Source organism: Balaenoptera physalus (genome assembly GCF_965194825.1).
Source record: "Balaenoptera physalus genome assembly, chromosome: 7".
NCBI classification, from domain to species: Eukaryota; Metazoa; Chordata; class Mammalia; order Artiodactyla; family Balaenopteridae; genus Balaenoptera; species Balaenoptera physalus.
Genome location: NC_138886.1, coordinates 70,854,002 through 70,861,908, shown reverse-complemented (window position 1 = coordinate 70,861,908; position 7,907 = coordinate 70,854,002). Strand labels below are relative to the sequence as shown.

The 7,907-nt window shown below is 42.1% G+C and overlaps 1 long non-coding RNA gene across 1 annotated transcript in view; it reads left to right on the top strand.

Annotated features, from left to right (window-relative positions):
- Window positions 1-4,604: 4,604 nt before the first annotated feature.
- The window catches only part of LOC309664778, a 102,816-nt gene continuing 99,513 nt past the window's right edge, over window positions 4,605-7,907 (top strand). Inside the window, exons 1-2 of the long non-coding RNA XR_014266036.1 lie at window positions 4,605-5,746; window positions 6,303-6,400. This is a non-coding gene — a long non-coding RNA (uncharacterized lncRNA). The remainder of the gene's footprint in view (window positions 5,747-6,302; window positions 6,401-7,907) is intronic.

The following is a 7,907-nucleotide window of genomic DNA, read 5'->3' as shown; positions in this document are numbered from 1 at the left end:
CGGGTTAGAGTTTTCGGGAGCGAGTACTCAGGCTCTGGGAACACATCTAAGCGGGCACTTCCTCTTTCGAGCCTCGCACCCGCCAGGCGCTGAGGTTATTACAGCCATTTTGTGAACTAGGAAAACGAAGCTTAAACGGATTACGTGACGCTTCTTGTGTCAAACTGCCCGCAAGGGGCGGAGCCCAGGCGCAAAAAAGTTTAAAACAAATAGGGTTCTTTCCGTTCACTCAGTCAACATTTATTGAGCACCTATTATGGCACCTTACCAGGGGTATAGTTGTGTGGGGGGGGGGGCGGGGGGAACAGATGTCCCTGGACAGGGCCAGGGACATCAACTAATAAGCACACAACACATAACTAGAAATTTTAAGGCCTATTTCATTGAATCGCAGATATAGCATTGTTTCCGAGACTCACCATTGTTTCACATACCTCTTAGAAAGAAAAACGCTGCAGGTAAGAGTGCATACCATAGAGTAATAAGACACATTCGGATTTCAGATAATGAAATGTCAAAAGCTGGGACTTTAGATCGATGAAAAGGGGTAAAAAGTGATAAATGGAAACTCCAGGGAGACCTCAGATTGAGACTTCCCTTACTTACCTGGCTCCAGAATCCGAGCCCCGTAAGTAAGGTTTTGGGTATTTTGCACAAAGCGTCACAGTCAATAGTAGGTGGCGGAGCCTGCAGAACGTGACCCACAACCAAGCGCAGAGGTCTGCATCCCGCTGGGGCCTGCGTGAGCTGGCCCTCCAGGCCGGCCCAGCGCTCCGGGATTCGCCAGTGGCGGGCTGTGAGGTTGTGGCTGTGACCGCCACTCAAGCCAAAAGCAGCTCCGCGCTTCTTTGCCAGAGCAGGGATGTTGCAGGAACGTAGCTGCAACTTCAGCTGGGGCTGCCTCAGTCTCCGTTGCTTATTGAGGTGAAATTCACATAAGATTAACAATTTTAAAGGGTATAATTCAGTGGCATTAGTACACTCACAATGTTGTACAACCATGGCCATTTATCTAGTTCCAACATTTTCATCATCCCCAAAGGCGACCCCATACCCATTAAGCATATTCATTAGATCCTCCCTGTTCCCAGACCCTGGCAACCACTAATCTATTGTCTCTATGGATTTACCTATTCTGGACACTTGATGGTAAGTGGAATCATACAGTATGTTGCCTTTTGTGTCTGTCTTCTTTCACTTAGCATACTTTTTTTTGAGGCTTATCCATGTTGTAGCATGTAGCACTCCTTCTTATGGCCGAATAATATTCCATTGTTTATCTTGTCATCTGGTAATGAACGTTTGGGTTGTTTCCACCTTTTGGCTTTTGTGAATAGTGCTGTGAACGTTTGTATACCAGTATTTTTTTGAATAGTTTTCAATTTCGGGGGTATATACCTAGGAGTTGAATTGCTAGGTCATATAATAATATGTTTAACTTTTTGTGGAACTGCCAAACTGTTTTCCACAGCAGCTGCACTATTAAACATTCCTACCAGCAATGTACAAGAATTGCAATATCTCCACATCCTCAATAACACTTGTTATTTTCCGGGTTTTTTAAAAATTTATTTATTTATCTTATTATTTATTTTTGTCTGTGTTGGGTCTTCGTTTCTGTGCGAGGGCTTTCTCTAGTTGCGGCAAGTGGGGGCCACTCTTCATTGCGGGGCGCGGGCCTCTCACTGTCGCGGCCTCTCTTGTTGCAGGGCACAGGCTCCAGACGCGCAGGCTCAGCAGTTGTGGCTCACGGGCCCAGTTGCTCCGCGGCATGTGGGACCTTCCCAGACCAGGGCTTGAACCCGTGTCCCCTGCATTGGCAGACAGATTCTCAACCACTGTGCCACCAGGGAAGCCCCCGTTGTTCTTTTGTTTTTTTTGGTTTTTTTAAGAAGCCATCCTAGTGGGTATGAAGTGGTAACTCATTGTGGGTTTGATTTACATTTCCTTAATGACTACAGATGTTGAGTATCTTTTCATGTGTTTATTGGTCATTTGTATATTTTCTTAGGAGAAATGTCTCTCCAAGTCCTTTGCCCATTTTAAAACTGGGTTGCTTTTCTTTTTGCTGTTAAGTTGCATGAAATCTTTGTATATTATAGATACTAGATCGTTATCAAATATATGATTTATAAATATTTTCTTTCATTCTATCTGCTGTCATTTCACTTTACTGATAGTGTCTTTTTAAAAAACATATATATATTTATTTATTTATTTATTTGGTCGTGCCAGGTCTTAATTGCTGCAGGGGGGCTTCTTAGTTGTAGCAGTCCCCTTAGTTGCAGCAGGCAGGCTCCTTACTTGCGGCACATGGGCTCCTTAGCTGTGTCATGCAAACTCTTAGTTGAGGCATGCATGTGGGATCTAGTTCCCTGACCAGTGATCGAACCCAGGCCCCCGGCATTGGGAGCACGGAGTCTTATCCACTGCACCACCAGGGAAGTCCCAAGAGTGTCCTTTTATGCACAAAAGATTTTAGTTTTGAAGAAGTCTAATTAATTTTGGTTTTTTTGTTTGTTGCTTATGCTTTTGGTGTCATATCCAAGACTCCATTACCAAATCCAAGGTCATAAAGATTTACCTCTATGTTTTCTTTTTTTTAACTTTGTACTTTATATTGGAATAGAGTTGATTAACAATGTTGTGTTAGTTTCAGGTGTATAGCAAAGTGATTCAGTTATACATATACATGTATCTATTCTTTTTCAAATTCTTTTCCTGTTTAGGTTGTTACATAATATTGAGCAGAGTTCCCTTTGCTATACAGTAGGTCCTTGTTGAAGATTTACCTCTATGTTTTCTTCCATGACTTTTAGAGTTTTATAGCTCACACTTAAGTCTTTGATGCATTTTGATGTATTCTTTTGCATATGGTGTAAGGTAGGGTTGTACCTTCCCTTGCAAGTGGACCTCCAGTTGTCCTATCACCATTTGTTAATGAGACTGTTCTTTGTCAATTGAATGGTTTGGGATTCTTGTCAAAAATCAATTGAGTATAGATGTATTGGTTTATTTCTGGATTCTCAATCGTATTCCACTGAGATATATGTGTATTTTTAATGTCTGTTCCACACTGCTTTGATTACTGTAGCTTTGCAGTATGTTTTGAAATTGGGAAGTGTATTCCATTTCTGTTCTTCTTTTCAAAATAATGTTGACCTGTTTCAAGTTTGTATCTGGGTTCCCTTGCAATTCCATGTAAGTTTCAGGATCAGCTTTTTCATTTGTACCAAAGAAAAGGCCATTGGGATTTTCATTAGGATTTTACTGGATATGTAGATTACTTTAGGTACTTTTGCCATCTTGACACTATTAAGTCTTCTAATTCATGAACACAGGATGTCTTTCCATTCATTTAGGTCTTCTTTAATTCAACAATGTTTTGTAGTTTTCAGTGTACAAGTATTGCACCTATTTGGTTAAATTTATTTCTAAGTATTTTACTCTTTTTGATGCTACTGAAAATTGAATTTTCTCAGATTCCTATCTGGATTGTTCATTGCTAGTGTTTAGAAATACAACTAATTTTCATGTGTTGATCTTTTATCCTGCAGTTTCACTGAATTTGTTTATTAGCCCTAATAGTTTTTTGTGGATTCTTTATGATTTCCTATATAAGATCATGTCATCTGCAAAGAGGGGTGGTTTTACTTGTTCCTTTCTAATTTGGATGCCTCTTGTTTCTTTTTTTTTCCTTAATATTTATTTATTTATTTATTTAGGCTGCACCAGGTCCCAGTTGTGGCACGTGGGCTCCTTAGTTGTGGCATGTGGACTTCTTAGTTGTGGCATGTGGGATCTAGTTCCCTGACCAGGGATCAAACCCGGGCCCCCTGCATTGGGAGTGCAGAGTCTTACTCACTGGACCGCCAGGGTGCCTCTTATTTCTTTTTTCTTGCCTTATTGCTCAAGTTAGACTTTCAGGACAATGCTGCTTACACAATTTTGAATAGAAGAAGCAAAAGCAGGCATTCTTTTTGTTGTTGTTGTTCCTGATCTTAGGGGGAAATCTTTCAGTCTTTCACTATTGATGTTAGTTGTAGTTTTTTTTTTTTTTTCATAAATGCCCTTAATCAGATTGAGGGAGTTCTCTTTATTCCCAGTTTGTTGAATGTTTTTATCATGAAAAAGTGTTGGATTTTGTCAAATTATTCTTCTGCATCAGTTGAGATGATCACGTTTTTCCTTCATTCTATTGATATTGTATATTACTTTGATTGATTTTTATATGTTGAATCCCTCTTGAGGTAAATATCATTTAGTCATGGTGTGTAATTCTTTTAACATTTTGCTGGATTCGGTTTGCAAGGATTTTATTGAGGATTTTTTGCATCTATATTCATAAGGGATATTGGTCTGAAAATTTCTTTTCTTGTGATGTCTCTGGTTTTGGCATCAGGTAATGCTGGCCCCATCAAATAAGTTAAGAAGTGTTCAGTGCTTTTCTATTCTTAGAAGAGTTTGAAAAGGATTAGTGTTAATTGTTCCTTAAAAGTTTGATGCAGTTCACTAGTGAAGCCATCTTATCTGGTCCTGGACTTTTCTTTGTCAGAAGGGTTTTTGTTTGTTTTGTTTTTTAAACTACTGATTCAATCTCTTGTTATAAGCCTGTTCAGATTTCCTTTTTTTTTTTTTCTTGAATCAGTTTTGGTGGTCTGTTTCTAGGAATTTGCCCATTTTATCTAGGTTACCTAACTTGTTAGTGTACACTGTTCAGAGTTTTCTCTCATAATCCTTTTTATTCCCTTAAATTCGCTAGTAATGTCCCCATTATGTTGTGTTTAAGTCATCTTTTTCTTGATTGAGAATTCACTTGGATGCTACAAACGTTCAGCTATTTCCCAGAATTCCCACAAAGTCAATTCTGACACTTATCTTTTTGGGGTTTCTGTGTAGGGACGGGCCCGTGCAGCTTCCTATTCTGCCATTTCCATTGACGTCCCTTCTAATTTTTGTTTTGTTTTGCTTTCGAGCAGAATGGCAAAATGCCTCTGATGTGCCAAGTTCCTTCCTCCATACATCCTCTGTGACTCGGACGCAAGTCTTCCATGCCCCGCCTTCCCACCCTCTGGGTTACCTGTCCCCCACCACTTCTCTGAAGCCCCCTCTAACTCTGTCAGCTACTCCCCTCCAAATTTTCTCCACCGCCCCCCTTTCTCTTTTTTGCACTGTTAAGAGCTGGCCCTTCTTTCCTCAACTTTCTTGCACGCACGCACGCACACCCTGCTTTTCTCCTTTGGAGATTCCTCACACGTAGTAATTCCCCAGCCGCTTGCCAGCAGGCTGGAGCGCCTCAGGGGCAGCACGGACGCTCACTTGTAAGCCCCAAGGGCCTCCGGCCAACCAGAGCTCCTCCCGAACCTGCGCTCGCAGAGCAGAGCGTGCACGTGCGCGTCTCCCGAGCACGCAAAGCGCCGGCCCGGCCGGCCGCTTGCGCCGCCGGAGCGACGTGGAAGTGAAAGGCGCGGGGTTGGGCTGGGGCCACCCGAGAGCGGGCCGAGAAACTCGGCGGCTTTCTCTGGTTTAAAAAACAAACAAACAAAGAAAAGAGAGAGCGAGGAGGGTGAGAGAAAGGGAGCGAGAAAGAGGAAAGAGGGAGCGGTTCTAAGCTAGACGGCTGGGGCCCTGAGGCCGGAGAGGAGGCTGCGGGACCGCAGCTCGGCTCGGAGGCCGGAGGCCGGGGCTTTCCCGTAATAACGGACGAAACTTCGGAGCCAATCAGCCGTGGAGGAAAGAAAAAAAGGTACTGCCGGACTAAGGCATTTTTCTAGCTTCAGTGGGGAGCGCGCCGGGTGCAGCGACCTGGGAGCCCGAGGCCCCAGAGAGTAGCCCGGGATTTGGCCGCGTCTCCCAGGTGCCCGCGTAGGCCGGGCGGCCGGCGGGAAAGGAAGCACCTCCTCCCAGAACTCACGTACCGGATTGAAGCAATAACGTTCGCGCAATAAGCAAACATACCTATTTTAAAGTGAATATTATTATTCCATTTTTTTCCTATTTGAACTTTTCTTTGAGTGAACTGTCTTACAATAATTTATTCTGTTTTCTGAAATCTCAATTGTCTTTTCCTTTAAATAGCTGAGTAAATCATCGGGTGTTGCCCCAGTTCTGTCTGTAGACGGCTTGCTCTTAGAGAATTGTTTCTCTTGAGGGATCGCAGCCAAGGAGCAAGTCTGCATTTACATTTTCTGCCTATGGACTGCTACCTGAAATTATTTAAGTTATCTCCTCTGTTTATTAATATCTTTAAGGTATTTATGAGCAAACAGAATAATCATTCCCTAACCTCTGTCTCCATTCAGGTGGATAATGGAGCTCCCCCCGACCCTATTTGCACTCCAGTTTACTAGGAAAAGATATGTGAGAGCTGAGGGGGAAGAATGTGAGGAGTTCTTTCTCCGTAAGTAATCTTATTCATTAATTGACTCAAGAGATAATTATTGAGCACCTCTTGTATGCCAGGCACTGTGCCAGGCAGTAGGACTACAGGACTCACCATCTCTAAGGAAAGATAAAAACAAAACAGAAAGTACTGGTATTGTTCATGAATCTACCAATGTTCTCTTCTAGTTACCTTCTGAGAAAATCTTTCCCCTCATACAAAGACAAATTTCTTAATGGACTGAAATCACATCTATTTTCCAACCAAGCCAAATAGCTTTGATTTGGTAAAGATTGCCAGAAAGATTTTTGTGATGAATAAGAGAACAAATCAACATGTTATCTCTACCCAGAAGAAGCTAGTGATAGTATTTTTTCTTTTTTCTTTTTTTTTTTAAATATAAACTTATTTTATTTATTTTTGGCTGCGTTGGGTCTTCGTTGCTGTGCGCGGGCTTTCTTTAGTTGCAGTGAGCGGGGGCTACCCTTCATCACAGTGTGCGGGCCTCTCACTATCGTGGCCTCTCTTGTTGCAGAGCACAGGCTCCAGACGCGCAGGCTCAGTAGTTGTGGCGCACAGGCTTAGTTGCTCCGTGGCATGTGGGATCTTCCCGGACCAGGGCTCGAACCCGTGTCCCCTGCATTGGCAGGCAGATTCTTAACCACTGCGCCACTAGGGAAGCCCAGTATTTTTTCTTAATTGGAGGTGAGGAGAGAGAGAGAAATAGTGCTCCCCTCACTATAAATCATATAATGAAATGATTTTTGTTGTTGTTGTTGTTAATAACTCAGGTGAGAAAACTGTTGTCACAGATGGAATTTGAAGTTAGCAATCCAGGAAGTACATCTCAGGATCCTTCTACCTGCTAACCTCTAAGTCACTATTAGTTGCTATATAATTTTAAAGCTATTTTAACATGTAAAAAGTTTTTTTTATCAGTTGCCATATTTTCAAGCTTTGTATAGGAATAGTAAGAAAAAATAGATTTGGCCTTAAAAATCAAGGAGTCTATCTTTGTAGTTGGGGAACTAGGGAAACTAGTTTGCACAAAGCTAAATAGTAATGAAATAAAGTGTTTTCCTAAGGAAAACACTTGAGGTGAGATTGATGAAAGGGGGGGAGGAAAGAAATGGGGACAGTGTGTTTATTTTTTGCCAGGAAAAGTACCTCAAGTAAATAGTTCTCAGGAGGAGGCAGTAGCTACACCACAGAACCAAAGGTGGAAATTTCTGGAAAGTGCCCTCAGAAAGTGACCTAGGATTGTGAGGGGTCGATCAGCTTGAAAGGAGTGATATCTTTGAAATAGAAGAGCAGAATTAATAATTTCCATGCCCAGTCCTACATGAAGTAGATCAATCACGTATAAAGTAAAAGAGAGGGGAATAGTTTTCACAGTTTCAGTTGAAAAGTAGTACAGTTGCAGGAAATGGGGGGTTGATGGAACTGCAACTTGCCCCTGGGCAAGGCTGAAGAAACTACCTTTGGGTGCCAAATGCAAATGAAATAGATTTTTTCTTTTCTTTTT